A 16,507-nucleotide genomic window follows, 5' to 3' on the forward strand; every position below is an offset into this window, starting at 1 on the left:
CGGGGGCCATTTTAAGTTCTGTTTCTCGTCTTTGTTCATTTAGGATCAAACTGTTATTTCTTAAAATTTGAATTTCATAAAACAAGAAACTTTTAGAGGATTTTACTACACACACACACACACACACACACACACCCCGATACACACACGCTCAGGGTCCTCTATTCAGGCTCAGTAACAAAGCCCAGGGCCTCAATCCAGCATGTCTAAAAAAACACTCTGAGTGTGTTTTGTAAGTGTGTGAGTGTGTTTTGTTAGTGTGTGTGTGTGTGTGTATTGTACTTGTGTGTGTGTGTGTGTGTGTGTATTGTACTTGTGTGTTGCACTAACAAGGTCCAGGCCTCAGCATGATGACGATCTTAACGAGCTGTCTGTCACTCTTCAGCTCTCAGCTCAGACCTCTGTGTCATTAATGACTGAGTCCGTGTGTGTGTGTGTGTGTGTGTGTGTGTGTGTGTGTGTGTGTGTGTGCGCGCGTCAGTGGTATAAATGGAATAATGTCTCAGCAGGACAGAAAAAACATTTAGTCTCTTTTGGCGCCACAATGTCAAGGTTTCAATGGCTGCTGTCTCCTTCTGTGAGTGTGTGTGTGGGTCTCATATTGTGTGTGTGTGTGTGTGTGTGTGTGTGTGCATGAGCAGCTGCCAAATCCCCAAATTTCACTATTTGAACAGCCAGAGTCGATGTTTAGAACAACAGAACGGGACTCAGGAGCTGCGCCCCATCAATGACATCACAATGTGTCATCCCATAATGCACTGCATGAGTGCCCTTATTATTAGAGGAGAGGGGAGAAGCTTCGAGGTCTCTTCCTCTCTGAGACAAACAGACCAGCTGATTTAAACCGGTAAAAACACTGAATAAAGAAGTTTCATGTTATAAATCAGTGTTTCTCCAATGCTGTCTGGTACATCACAGACCGTCTGCTAGCCCAGCACCTGCTAACATGTGCTACTTTTTTCTCTGAACTGAACTGTCCACAGACCCGCCCCCTTACCTTTCATTGTTGTCCCATCTCCTCCTGGCAGCACAGGGTGCTGTTAAATGCAAACAGCGACCAGCCGCGTTTTATGCTGCTGTGGAAACATGGCCAAGCACCGGATTGCAAGTGATTTCTAATCTGGGGTCGGAACAATGTCATTCTTGTCATCTTTCCTCCCAACAAGACTGGAATATTTCCAGCCACTAAAATAAGTGTTTCCATCTTCAAAACTAGCTTGCTGCTTTGTCACGTGCACGTGCAGCACGACGACTACGAAAATAAAACAGCTGAAAGTAACATTGTAATGAGTGACTTGATTGTAGGGTAACTGTAATATTACCGCTGAAATTCTATCAGTAATTAGTCACACTATTCATTACTGGAAAACATAATATTATTCGACTGCCCATGATACACCTCAATCGAGTTTTTCATTCGAGGGGAAGATAAATGATGAACCACATTTCATCACAAATCATCCAACCATTGTAGAGATATTTCAGTCCAAGCCACAGACCTCAAAGTGTCACTGGATGTAGACTTGTCTCTCAGGTCTTGGTGCTGTTCCCGTTCACAGCGACCTCCAGTCGGCCCATCATAGCATCCCTGAAACACAGCGACAGAAAAATGGCCACATAAATAAACGGGGAGAGTTGTGGTGGAGATGGATGCAGCTGTAAAGACTGCCGAACATCAACTGAGAGAAATAACAACTCTTAAATCAACATGAACATGATGTCATCAGCTCTTTGCTACCACAGCTTCCAGGGCGCCAGATGAAAACTAACGGATCCCTAAAGTCAGTCAGATCATCATCTGAAGACGACAAATGTTTGTTCAAAATTTCATATCCGTCCAATAGTTGTTGAGATATTTCAGTCAGGACCGACCAGCCGACATAATTTAACTGTTGATGAAAACTACGGTTGAGGTACTCACATCTGCCAGCCAATCACAGATCAATACTCACTGTGACTGCAATGTATTGTAAAATAATCTGTGTGAAATGAAGCCTGGTGTGTGTTTGTCTGTGTGTCTCTTACAGTGCTTCACAATGTTTTTGTTGTCAGGCTGTCGGAGCAAATATCATCCTTCAGCTGCAGCTCACTGAGGCAGAAACACACACACACACACACACTGCTGTGGACACAACTCTACTGTTGAGTGTGTGTGTGTGTGTGTGTGTGTGTGTGTGTGTGTGTGTTGTCAGTTGAATCAGTTCCTTCACACTCTGAGCATCAGCGGTCTATGAGGGAGTTACTGAAGTTTGTGCAGGAACAACAAACACACACCGAACAAAACAAAGACAGCTCAGTCTTTAACATCATGCAGTGAAACTTATTTTAACTCAGGAGTGTTAACTCCAGTCCAGAGTTAAAAACCACAGGAAGTTGCACACAGACAATGCAATGACTGTTGTTTAATAAAATATTTGCCAAATTTTCATTGCTTTTGATACCAGGTTCCTTGATTTTGTTTCCACACAAAGTGCAACCTCAGTGTAGGCGGGACTCTTAGCTGATCATCAAACTGCCGTGACGCCATCATTAACGTGACACGAACGCATTGTGTTCTCCGACTGGATCCTTTCATTGGCGACCAAACAGAGAAACGTCTGCACTTCATCAAATGAACATGGTGCTGTCTGTGAGCGACATTTTTTTTTTAAATCTGGGTCGAAGGAATAAAAAAAAATTGAGGTCACTTTGGACCCTTCCACTGTTGGGCGGGGCTTAGCTGGAGGCAAAACAATTCTCCACAGACATTAGGTAGTGCTAGCTAGCAAATTCTGTGGGCTTGTTTTAGACAAGTGAAGAAGATGATACGAGGGGTGCGCTCAGAAATACTCATTCTGAGTGTCGGAGCGCACTCTAGCCCTTTATACATCAGGGAGTGCAGCGAAACGCCGCCTACCTACTTTTGTTTATACAGAATGTGCCTTTTTCGGGGCAATGGGGGGCGTGAGCAAATAACAAAACGTGTAGCTCAGCGTGTGACGTAAACAGTGACGTGGGAGGGAAGCCGCGGCTGGTCAGTCCTTCAGTGATTCTCTCATAAGTCGGCCCGTTCTTCACCGTCCCCGTCATTGTCGGTTAATGGCCTCTTCGTTTGCGAGGACAAGGAGGGCGCGCAATTCCTTGTCTCCCCAGTTGCTCATCTTTACAGTGTCTGTCAGGTTTGTGTTTCCCTCTTGCTACTAGCTGCTCGCTAATTCCTGCTATCAGCTGTTTCCTGTTTATCCACCGCCAGTGGTGTCATCAACAGCTCCTCCCACAAGTCATCAACAGCTCCTCCCGTGGCAGAAGGCTGCCTCGTTCTTTTTAAACCAAAAAGGTTCCTCCAATATGTCTACCCTACGAGGCGGAAAATTGGGCACCTCGGATCAACTCGCCAATCCGGCTCTGTGTGTCTAAACGCTCGCAGCTTGCCGGCAAAACGGCCCAACATTTGGCAGTCTGGCAGTGTAAAAGGAGCTTGTGACACAAACTGGAGCGTTCATAAATTGGGAGCGCTGTCTGAATGTACCGTTGGGTTATCCACAGCAGCGCACTCTCAGAGTGGCAGAGCGCACTCTGGACACTCTAGGCCCGTTTCTAGCGTAGGAACTTCGGGGTAATTTTACGGGGCCGTTGGTGTGTGTCTCCACCGCAGGAACCACCCCTGAAGGACAGAGTTCCAGAGCTTCTACAGGGGCTAAACAAGTCCCTGCCTCGGAGTAGGTACTCAGAACGGCCCCGAGAGAGTCCTGGCTGGGGCTTGGGGATTACTTGGTGCTGACTGGATATACACAAGGCGGGATGTGACGTTTTGTAAATAACAATATGGTTATCGTAGATTAGCTGGGCTACCCATTAGCTATTAGCGGTGTCTGTAATAACTCAATAAACGGTCCGTGAAAAAAATATTTTTTTCCAGCGGATATCTTAGTTACGACATGATTGAGCTATGTGTGGTATTTATTCAGTTTTGGGAAATCACAATGTCTAGAAAGCATCAGCTGACAGGGACAGCTAACAGCAGCAGCAAAGCTAACATCAGGACGTCATCTGTTAAAAGCCTCCTGTTGTCAGATACGACATGAAACTACTCTAGTTAGCTCAATCATGTTGTAACTAAGACATCAGCATTTTTTTCACGGACCGTGACTTGGAGTTATTACAGACACCGCTAATGGCTAACGGCGTCCCTACACCCCTACGTCACCCTGGTCAAAATGGTCGTGCAACAATTACGTCACATACTCCGGGACTGCCAGTGTTACTTGAATAAGTAAACACTGACCAACGGGACCAGACTGGCCGACCCGTATGCTCTCACTCAGTGGATGGATGATGTCACAGGAAGCCAATCTTACAAAGGAGGACCACACTTGTTTGTTTTGCTATGGAAGCTAACGTTAGCTAATGTGCTAAAAAGTTAGCGTTGCAGAGAAATCCAATCTTCCTCTTAATCCCTCCCCAGTTTCTGATGAGGTGGACATGATAACCCTTAATACACATAACCTTATTCATCCCTACAACAGGAAATACTTTTTCCCTAACCTGATATGAAGTGTGCGCTGCACATGTGAGCATTTTTGATGATGGCCTCCGTCCAGTCCTTTGGTCTTATCACATTTAACCATAGTTGTCTTTGTTGTTGTTGACGGGCAGTGGCGGCTGGTTTTGAGCCATGACTCCTTCTATTCTGGCTCCCAATAACACAACAAGACAAACACATTTTAACACTCCTGTGGAGCCTACAGCCCTGTGGGGGAGAGGCAGCTGCACCTCCAGCTGATAACATGATGTCATTGTGATGTCAGCCCTAAAAGGATCTATGACGGAGGAAGTCCTAACATTTGGATGCTGTCTCAAGAAACTTATTTAACATATCTGGTAATCATATTTGAGAATAAATTTATGTGAGAACACCAGCGTGAATGACATAATCATTATTTCAGAAAATTGTCTGTAAAGTTTATGTTGAAATATCTTTTACAGTTAATAGTGTATCCTCGGTCAACATCTTTAAAATCAAAGCTCTTTCTGTGTCTTCTGGGGTCAAAAGGTCACATCACAGTGAGCTTTTTGTTTCAGCAGAAAGTCTGATATGAATTATACATCACACACACACACACACACACACACACACACACAATATATATATATAGGTATGGGCTGTGAGCACATGTACGGCACATATGGACACACACGTATTTAAAAACAGAGTTGACTAATGAAGCATCAATATTCATGACTGAGTTTTTTTAAAAAGCTGACATGGTGATTTATTAATTGTGTCATAATGAATATTTCATCCATGCTGTTATTAATGCTAATTTACCAGCAGCACGAGTTAATGACGGAGCCGGAGGCCGCAGCCTGGTTTCACTACAACTATAATGTGATTCACTTATAAACTGGCCACGATTGTTTAAAGAAGCAGGTGGATTCATCCGCTGCTGAAAATAGTCCCCCTTTTGTTTGATAAAAACTACAGTGAGCAGCTGGTTCAGGAAATTACTGAGCCCTTTGTAAACATTAAACTTTTATGTTTTTAAATCTCCATTTCCTCCCTCCTTTTATTTCCTCTCTTCTTCTCTCTGCATCCTCATCATCTCCTCCTCCGTATTTCCTCCTCCTCACCTCTTCTCTTATGCCTTCCCTCCTGTTCTTTTTTCCCCTGCTTCCGTTTCCTTCAATCTTGTCTTACCTCCTCTCCTTCTCCTCCTCCCCTCCTCCCTCCTCCTTCCTCCTGGCTGTTTTTTTTTCTTTCGTTCAGAGTTTGCGTGCCGTTTTAGAGTGTTTTCATCGATGTCGAGACCTTGCTATCAAACATGACTGCCTCTGCTCTAATTCACCCCCAGGACACCACACACACACACACACACACACACACACACACACACACACACACACACACACACACACACACACACACACACTCAGGGCTTCTCGCTCTCTCACACACTTGAATGAACATACACACATACTGACATTCTTTCTTTACACACACACACACACACACACACACACACACACACACTCTCACTTCATACTCACACACATGAATGAATGAACAGTCCGGTCTGCTGACACACACATACACACACATACACACTCACACTGATCACTACACTTGTGAGGACATCTGTGTGTGATCCTGACTCCAGCGTTAAACACAGGTTAAAACCTTTATTTTAATTAAAATTTAGCGGTCTATACACTACGTGTTCTTTAGGACATGTTTCTTAGTGAACAAGGTTCAAATGTAAAAGACTTCACGAACACGTCAGTGTTACAGAGTGAGTTTACGTAAACATGAGATGAAACATGAGATGCCACCACAGTTCATTTAATTCCACCTAGAAACAAAATTAATCTCAATAAAGTTTATTTTTACTTCTGAACATGAGCCTTCAGCTCTGCTTCCAAAAATTAATGTCAATAATAAAAACAGCAACAGGAAGATTTTCCTAAAATTAACCCTACAGCTTGAATAGGTTACATGTAAAAAAAACTGCAGGATGGTATTAAGTCATTTTAATTTTATTTAATTATTTTATTTATTTATTTTTAATTTAAGTTACAGCCTGAGTAGGTTACATGGAAAAATCCTGTATGACTGTGTTAAGTAATTTAATATGTATATATATTTTATTTATCTGTATATTTATTTATCTATCAATTTTGGGGGGTTCCTGTATGACTGTATTAAGTATTAATTAATTGTTTATTTTATCAATGAATTTAAAATTAAGTTTTGAATTGTATATTGTTATTTTATTTTATTTTATTTTTAGTCATTTATTTATTTATTTTACTGTACTTTTATGTTACAGCCTGAGTAGATGACATGGAAAAATTCTAAAAGACAGTATTAAATAATTTTATATTTATTTATTTTATTTAAATTACAGCCTGGGTAGGTTACATGTAAAACTCCTGTATGACAGTATTTAGTAATATTCTGTTGCAGATACAAACTGAGCTCATGTTCAGTAACTTCTCTAAAATATGCAGTTCATGGATAATGCCGTTCATTAAATACCTGACAACTAATGGTACATCATCACACTTATAAAATAAATGAATAAATAAATCCAACATTGCCATAAAATCAGTTCTGCTCCTTGATTTGCAGCATTGCCCTCGATGGTGTCGTAAACCCAGAGATATCACAGAGATAGACTGAGGTATTATTTTCACACATAGTTTTTATACTTCAAACTCTTAACCTACATTCCAAAACTATAAAACTCTTATTTTAAAAACAGATATAAATATGTAGATACTTTTAAAATAGTCTTTTTCTCTTACAATGTTTAGGTGCCAAAATACCACTGCAAACATGTATTTGTTGTATGTGGAAACACACACGCCAAAAAACCTGATTCTGATGAAATCAAACATAAATCTCCAGAAAAGTACTAGAGTTAAAGTGAACATACTTGTGAAATTACAAGTATGTTTAATCATAAATTTAATTTTGCTTCAAATTGTCCTCATGTTGTGGGATTTTCCCTTTTTTCAACTTCCCTTCTTTTGGTCCTCAGAAGTATAGAAACACACACACAAGACCACGCAGGCATTTTCTTTACACACATAAAAACACACACACACACACACACACACACACACACACTTTACTCTCAACGACACACACGTGAACGACCCGTGACCCAGCTACACGCACGCACACACACACACACACACACACACACACACACACACACACACACACACAGGAGGAGAGAAGAGAGGGAGGACACAGGCAGTGTAGAGGAGGGAGAGAGAAGGAGAAGAAGGAAGAGTGGACAGAGGAATGAAAGCAAAAAGGGGGAGGAATGGAGGGAGGAAGGAGGCATGGGGGAGGAAAAAGAAAAGACGGAGGAGGAGTGGATGGAGGAATTAAAAAAGAGGGAGAGGAGGGAGGAATGGAGGAGGAGGAGGTAGGACAGAGGCAGTGAAGAGGAGGGAGAGAAAAGGAGAAGAAGGATGAGTAGATGGAGGAATGAAAGAAAAAGGGGGGAGGAATGAAGGGAGGAGGGAGGCATGGGGGAGGAGAAGAAAGAAAAGAAGAGGAAGGAAGAGTGGATGGAGGAATGAAAGAAAAAGGGGGAGGAATGACAGGAGGAGGGAGGCATGGGGGAGGAGAAGAAAAGACGGAGGAGGAGTGGATGGAGGAATTAAAAAAGAGGGAGAGGAGGGAGGAATGTAGGAGGATGAGGTAGGAAGAGGAAGAGGAGGAGAGAAAAGGGAAAGAGGAAGGAAGAGTGGATGGAGGAATGAAAGAAAAAGGGGGAGGAATGACAGGAGGAGGGAGGCATGGGGGAGGAGAAGAAAGAAAAGAAGAGGAAGGAAGAGTGGATGGAGGAATGAAAGAAAAAGAGGGGAGGAATGAAGGGAGGAAGAAAAGAAAAGATGGGGATGAAGGGAGGAGCAAGGAGTGAGGCATGGAGGAGGAGAAAGAAAGGGAGAAGAGGAGGGACGAAGAGTGGACGGAGGAATTAAATGAAAAATACGGACAGAGAGGGGGAGGGAGGGAGGAATGATGGAAAGAAGGAGGCATGGAGGAGCAGCAAGAAAAGAAGAGGGAGGAAGAGTGGTTGGAGGAATGAAAGAAAAAAGGTAAGGAGAAAGGGGGGAGGCATGAGGGGAGGAGATTACTGACAAGAGGAAGGAAAGAAGAATGAAGGAGGAATGAAGGGAGGAGCGAAGGATAGAGAAGGAGAAAGAAAGGGAGAGTGGGAGGAAGGAGAAAAAGGAGGTTGAGAGAGAAAAAAGGGACAGACTGGACAGGAGAGACAGAGGAAGAGGAGTCAAAGCAGACAGGAAGGGGGAGAGGGAGGAGAGGGAGGTAATAAAGGAAAGAAAAGGAGAAGAAGAGTGGATAGAGGGATGAAGGAAAAGAAGAGCGAGTGAGGGGGAGGAAGGAGTGACGGGAGGAGAGGCAGAGAGGAGGAGAGAGAAAAACAAAGGGTAAGGAGGGAGGAATGAAGGGAGGAAGGAGGCATGGAAGAGGAGAAAGAAAGAGAAAAGAAAAGAAAGGAGGAGAGGAATGATAGGAAGGAAGGAGGAGGTGAGGGAGGAAAGAAGGAGATAGTGAAGATGAGGAAAAAAGGAGGCGAGGGGGATAGAGGGAGGAAAGAGGGAGAGAGATGACACAAAAGGGGAAGGAGGACAGGTGGGATGGAGGACGAGGAGTAAAAGCAGATGAGAAAGGGGGAGGAAGAGAAAAAGGAGGTGAAGATAAGGAGGAAAGTGTGAACACAGGGAAGGAGAGAAATAAGAAGGGAGGCGATGGAGAAGAGGGGAGAAGATGGAGGAGAAGATGGAGAAAAAGAAAAGAGGAGGATGGAGGAGGAGAATCATAAAAGGCAGGAAGGAGTGAAGGAAGAAGAGACTGAGGAGGCAAGGATGGAGGGGATGAAAGAAACAAGTGGGAGAAAAAGGTGAAGGAGAGGAGGAAGAAAGGAGGAGGTGTAGGAAGAAAGGGGGGACAAAAGAGGGAAGATTAAAGAAAGGGAGGAAGAAAAAGAGGCTAAACAAGGAAATGGAGGACAGAAAGGGAGGATGAGACAAGGAGAGGAGTAGAAGTAATGAGGGAGGAAGGAGGGAAGGGGCAGAGGAGAGGAGAGAAGGAGAAGTAAAGAAGGACTAGAGGGAAGAAGAAGGGGAGAAGGAGAAGAGACTAAATAAGGAAAGGAAGGAGGGAAGGTGAGGGGGGAGATGAGGAGAGGAGGAGGAGCAAAGAGGGAATGGAGGGACGAAGGGAGGGAGGAGAAAAAGAGGCTAAACAAGGAAAGGAAGGGGGGAAGTGAGAGAGGAGAACAGGAGAGAAGGAGGAGTAAGGAAGGGTTAGAGGGAAGAAGAAGGGAATGAGGAGATAAAGGCGAGAAAGAAAATGAGTAAGGAAAGGAGAGAAAGGAGGGATGTCAAAGAGGAGGAGGGAGGAGGTGTGTGTGTGTGTGTGTGTGTGTGTGTGTGTTTGCTGATACACAAACATACAGAGGAGTTTACAGATTGAATTAAAGCCTGAGGGAATCACAGAGTGTTTGTTTGTACAGAGGTGTGTCCTTAGTGCAGCCACACACACACACACACACACACACACACACACACACAGAGTACAGTACAGACTTTACTCACCAGTACTGAACCTGCTGAACAGTGTAAGCAGGTCAGAGGTCAGAGGTCACGGCTGGTTCAACTGCTGAGAGAAAAACAACACAGACGGATTAACGCACTGTCACATGACCCTGACTGTGTGTGTGTGTGCGTGTGTGTGTGTGTGTGTGTCGGGTCAGTCATACGGTGTCGGCCCACCCATCGTGTGAACTCTCGTCTTAATTACTGGACTCATGATTAAAATCGATGCAGCGGAACTAAAGATATCTTCTGTTTCATTCCTCACATTCCTCCTCCTCGCCGAAACCTGCTGCCTACATTACCCACAATGCAACCACCAACAGTCGTGTGGTAGATTTGTGGCGTGTTATGCTTGAGCTCACTTCTGTCTGACTCCACACCTCCAGATTTTTCTACTTGTCAAATTTTTCGACTCAATCAACAAAAAAACATTGGTTATTATGAAGCAGATACATTTGGACTTTGCGTCAAAACGCTGTGGTAAATGTGTGGTTATGTTTAGACACAAAACCACTTGGTTATGGTTTGGAAAAGGTCATGCTTTGGGGCACAATCCTGGCTTAAAGGAAAATTTCGGTTTATTTCAACCTGTCTCCTATCGTCCTAAATTTGTTTCAAGTGACTAGTGACGAAAAATAATAGTTAGCATGTTAGCCGTTAGCCTAGATACAGCCGGGGCGCATAGTAGCGTCAGACCTGTTAAAACGTAAGTGAACGGGCAACCTTCAAGTGCAAAGTTAGTCCACTAAACAAGCTTTTTTTCCACAAAGACCGCCTCATATCGTTAGGATAAATGTCAGAGAACATATAGAAAACCACATGTAAACGTGTTGTCTTACCTTACCGGTGTGCTGCCATGTTTGTTTATCATCTAGCTCTGCTTTCCAAAGCGCGGCCGAAATATATCTCGTTGAAATAACCCCAAATTTCCCTTTAACACGCAGCAAAGTCACGGTAAAATCAACCACTCTTCATGGCAACATAGAAAAAAGCAATGATTCAGTTATAAACACCGTTTGGTGGCTAAAACGCCGTCAGAAAAACAGCAACCTCCAGAGTCAAAGTCAGCTCATATACTACTGTACATGATTTTAGAAATGTTTGCTGTGTCTCAAATCACATCACTTATTGGCGTAGTGCACGAATTTGGACAGCGTAGTGTTGTCTCAAACCAAACACAGCTGTTGTGACGACCACAAATTTCGACCTCTTCTTCTTTTAATGCCTAATTGTAACTGGCTAGTGGAGCATTACCGCCACCATTTGCCTGCGAATTTTCGCCCACCAAAATATCCATCGACTGTATTGTGTATATATATATATATATATATATATATATATATATACATACACTAAACATACACCACAACGTCAAAATGTGCAGCTGTTAGCTAGTTAGCAAGCTAGCATTAGCATTCGCATTATCGTTCGCAGTACCAAATCATTACAGACTGCCAAATTAACCCAGTAAACATACTACTGGCTTATACTAGACAACTGTACAGTGGTGCTCAGTGCAAAAAATACATGTATTTGTACAACGCAGCGACGTTCACAGTCGCACAGTCCTCGGCCGCCATTTCCAGTTTGAAAAGTGGTCCCTCCCCTTCCGCTACATAGCCAAGTTGGCGACCATTGAGGGCGAGACGTGTCCATAGTTCCACATTCAACTTCCTGACCGTTCTGAGTGCAACATCCAGGTACTCAGAGTGCGCTGCATTTTTCCATAGTGTGAACTCACTCAAAATATTAAGTACAAGTACAGAAGTACGCGATTTGAGACACAGCAGTTGATATGATACGCAGAGGTTGCGCTAGACTTTTTCGTCGCTGGTCATTTTGACCGACAGGGTCGTAAAAATCCAGTCATAATCTATTTTTACCGGTCATTTTAATTTTTGTTTTTAAATGATAATAAAGATATTCAAAGACATTTAGTTTTCATTCGTTCTTTTTTAATAAATCCAACAAGAAAGTAAAAAAGTGTACATTAAAAAGGACATGAACGAAAAGATGAACAGACATCCACACACCTCAGTGCTTCAGTTGTAAATATGAAAATATTAAAATATGGACTTACCCATGTTTAAAATGACCTGTTGAAGTGAAAAAACAGGGCAGGGGTGGTAATTGCAACCGGTCAAAATGACCGACGGCCTTCAGATTTTCCGGTCATTGTTGTATAAAACCAGTCACTGACCGAGAATATCTGGTTAACGCGACCCCTGATGATACGTATGAATCATACAAAAGTATGTGTGATTTGCTGAAACGTACAATACCAATATTTTCTTCAGACTCCGAGGTGTGAAAATGCCCATCATTCTGCATGTCAGGGCTCGTTTACGCTCAACGTTAAATGGAGAGATGGAGACAAACTGAGCCCTCTGTCTGTACTCTGAGTTCATTTGGTCCGTATGTGTGCATGTTTTCTGACAGCTAACAGATACAGAAAAACACAGAGCACTACCACCAAAGATTGTGGGGGCAGTGTAGTGTAGTGAAAGCATGACGTGACCACAGGAAACAATGAATAAATTTAAATGATGGCAGAACGGAACAAACCAATAAGTGAAAAGAATTCACTGTCCACATGTTGAGATGTATTTAATGGCCTCACAGAGCACCACTGTTGACAAGGCTGCCTCCATTTAATGGTACAATATTTCGACCTCCTCCACTATCGCCTCATGAGTTGTTGTCTTAAACTTCTGACTCCGCCCTCTAGTGCCATGTATTGGCTGTATCTATGCCAACATAAAGGATGTACGGAAGTTTGAGGGCAGTGATGTTTACAATGTTGGAAATGGGCATATCGATGTAATGGGAGAATAAATGAGTCTTTAGCATGCTAACACGGGCAGTACAAGAGGACAACCACTGCCTCTTCGTAACTGTACATTTAAAAATTGAATCTTGTTTTTAAAATTTAACAAATTAATTTCACGTGACCAGCTCACTAGATATCAATACACTGTGATTAAGTGTAATTTTCATGTGACTTGTGAGACCATGACTGACAGCTACCTGCAGATTTTGGACATTTCACATGTGAAAGCATCAATCACACATGGTGTTTTTATGTTAAAAGATGTTAAGTCTTTTTCTTTATTCTTCAGGTTTAAACATGCAGGACATTAAAATCAAGATGTACTGTATGTTAGAAAATAACTATTGATGTCCTTGTGTTATTATAATAATGACAATAACAATATAACATGTTTTCTGGGTCAGATTTTCCTGCTGGGGTTTCAGTACAGACTGAGACCTGAATTCATGTGGCCATCACACACACAGACACAGACACACACAGACACACACACACACACACACACACACACACACACACACACACACACACAGCCTCAGTGACGGAAATATTGTTTGACAATCTGGGTGAAGGAGGCCGGAGAAGAGGAAGTCTCTCTCGGCTGTGTCGACTCTGCAGCAGCTTGTTGTTCAACACTGAAACAGGAAATGTTCCAGGTACGTGTGTGTGTTTACAGTGTGTGTGTGTGTGTGTATGTGGTTAAAGTGTGTGTGTGTGTGTGTAGAGTTGAGCATTCACCATGTAACAAATGTTCAGGAGAAAACAAACACGAGGAGCAGCCAGGCTCAGGCTAAGTATTAGCATTGTACTAGCCCTTTTAACATAGGCTACAATTAAATCAAATCAAAATAAATCCTCTGTTGTCACATAAAATAAATAAAATAAAAAAGGGCAATTTTAAGAATATATACAAAAAATATTAACCATATGTAAACCAAAAATTGAGTTCAAAGAAATAAAGAATTAAGAGTCACGGAACTGAACTGAGATGAGGGAGGTGATGAACATGCTAATGATAGCATTTTACCTGCGTCACCAGGTGTGTGCTGTCGTCTTATTGTGTGCAGAGGAAAAAGGCTCTGCAGTTCAACACAAGATCATTTTGTGTCACACAGAAAAATGTGCGAGGCTCTTCATTAGTAAACTCACAGACATTGTGTCATTGTAGGGAGTTAAATAGTCTGCAGAACAATTTGTCTCAGCCAATCAGGAGGAAGCTGATGTAATAATTGCTTGTGTGGACCCCAGGAGGAGAAGTTATTCCTATTTAACATGAAGTATTTATGAGCAATTAGATCCGTTCTGTTTTTTGTTTTCCTTCTTCTCATTTGTCTGAAAACAGAAACAATATGCAGATGAGAGTAATGTGATTTTTACACAGGACGTTACAACAGGATGTTTTCTCCTGGGACAACAAAACGTGATGTGGTGCAGCGTTTAGTGTTTGTACAGTTACAGCTCTCTTTAACATGTCTGTTCATTCATGTCTGACTGTCTGAACATGACTTGTGTGTGTGTGTGTGTGTGTGTGTGTGTGTGTGTATGTGAGTGAAGCCACTGAGGCGAGGCTAACCTGACCTCCCTCTCCCCTCCCGTCTCCTGATGCACGCTCAGCCCCACCGCCGTATAAATCATTCAGTTGAATCACACAGTCGCACAAAAAACAAACGTTTGTGTAGACGAGCTGACACAACAACATGTTCACCGCGACACACGACAGAAAAAAAGACCCAAATATAATGAAGACTAATGTTTGTTGTAACAGTAACATGTTGTGAAGGACGCCGTCTGTTTCACTCTGTTGTTCCTGTTTGTGGAGGCCGAGAGGAACGCGGCTTAAAAAAGAAAACACGAGACAACTAAAACACTCAGGTTCTACCACTACAAATTTTACAGAAACACCACCACTTAGAGCCTGTTTACACCTGGTATTAACAACGCCACCACAGCTGACCACTCCTGTTCAGAGTTTGTTACTGCCGTGCACACAGTTATTACGTCCACACTTATGCTAGCTGCTCTGTAGCATGCTTGCTCGTCATGTTAGCGGTTGTGTTGGTACAGCTTGAGATCTCGCTGTCAGCACAACTCTGCACAAGGCAAAATGGTCACGCAACACTTGGTCCTACTCAACATAAAATGGGGAAATTACAGAGCTTTTAGCCCACTGTCACCAAACCAACCACCGCATTCAGCACAAATGATGTAGTCCTTGTCAGAGATGTGTCGGGACAAAGTTAGCATTTATGCTATAAAAGATTTGTGGTCAAATGTGTCCTAGACCACCTTGGCAAGAAGTTTGAGTGATGAGATCACAATGGTGGCCATTTACACTTGTATTTAGAGATGTCCACTTGTCATCAGATCAGCTGAGACACATGTTAATAAAAGATATTCATCTTCTTCTCTTCATGTCATTGAAGCTGGTTGGTTATACGACAGTTTCCCATTTCTTTACACAGTCCTTTGCATTTTTATTGAACACTGCAAGATCCTTTGAGCTGCACTGGTTGGGTAGTAGGGGGCAGACAAGGCAGTGCTACATTGTATGGTCCTCTTCTCCACATTCACAGGTGGTTTGGCCAGTTTCATAGCCCCATCTGGCCATGGCAGCTTTTGATCGTCCTGTTCCTGTTCTCAGGCGATTAAGCGTCTTCCACTGGAGCCATGATGCTTCTGAGCCCGGGGGGAGGGCTTCAGAAGGAGGGATACCCATGTCAATAGGAGGGGGGTCATCCTCAAGCCTTTGTGTCCAAAGTTGGAGTCTGGTTTCTTCCTGTGATGCTGTTAGGGGCTGGACATGGCTGAGAAAGCTTCTCCTGGACTTCAGCCGCTGGGATGGGGGTACATGTCTGTAGAGGAGGTGGCTACTTGGCTGGTGGCTCCCCGTCTCACATCAGCAGGGGCAATGCCAGCGAGGAGGTGCAGGTTGTTTATGTTGGTGGGCTTCAAGCAGCCAGTGATTGAGCGGCAGGTGTTATTCAATGCTTGCCAGGTACTCACAGGGTGTTACTTTCATACTTTGGTCATGTGATGATACGACACAATCACCAGACAAAAATGTTGTACCTTTCCGTAAATCACAGATATGTAACACTTGTTTTTATGCAAAACTTTACTTTTCAACAACACTATGGTTGAAGTGTGGTTAGGTTTAGGCACAAAAACCACTTGGTTATGTTCAGGAAAAGATCATGTTTGGGCTTAAAATACCCACTTTTAGCGGCACAATCCCGACGGGAAACGCAGCGATGTCTTGGTAAAACACAACAACTGCTTTTTGTGGCACCATCCCCGCTGGAAAAACAGTAACAGGTCGCTAAAAACACAACTGGCATTGTTGTTTGTTGGTCTTGAACGGTAGTCTGTAGCTTGGCAAACATTTCACCTACATGTCACACCATCCATCATCAACTGTATCTCCCAGTGACAAAGTCCATGTCCTATTAGGCACAGGCCCCAGGGCCCAAACTGTCAGGGGACCCCCTGGCAAAATGCCACTCAGATTAACACTGACCAACTTACTGCTACACCAGGTGCTGTGCAGCTGACCAATGACAT

General features: G+C 43.2%; 1 long non-coding RNA gene across 1 annotated transcript in view; it reads right to left on the reverse strand.

Moving 5' to 3' along the window:
* Positions 1 to 1,429: 1,429 nt before the first annotated feature.
* The window catches only part of LOC125900896 (uncharacterized), a 29,620-nt gene continuing 14,542 nt past the window's right edge, over positions 1,430 to 16,507 (reverse strand). The window contains exons 2-3 of the long non-coding RNA XR_007450894.1: positions 10,117 to 10,180; positions 1,430 to 1,588 (exon numbers count right to left, since the gene is read on the reverse strand). This is a non-coding gene — a long non-coding RNA (uncharacterized LOC125900896). The remainder of the gene's footprint in view (positions 1,589 to 10,116; positions 10,181 to 16,507) is intronic.

The sequence above is a fragment of the Epinephelus fuscoguttatus genome, linkage group LG14 (genome assembly GCF_011397635.1).
Source record: "Epinephelus fuscoguttatus linkage group LG14, E.fuscoguttatus.final_Chr_v1".
Classification (NCBI taxonomy): domain Eukaryota; kingdom Metazoa; phylum Chordata; class Actinopteri; order Perciformes; family Serranidae; genus Epinephelus; species Epinephelus fuscoguttatus.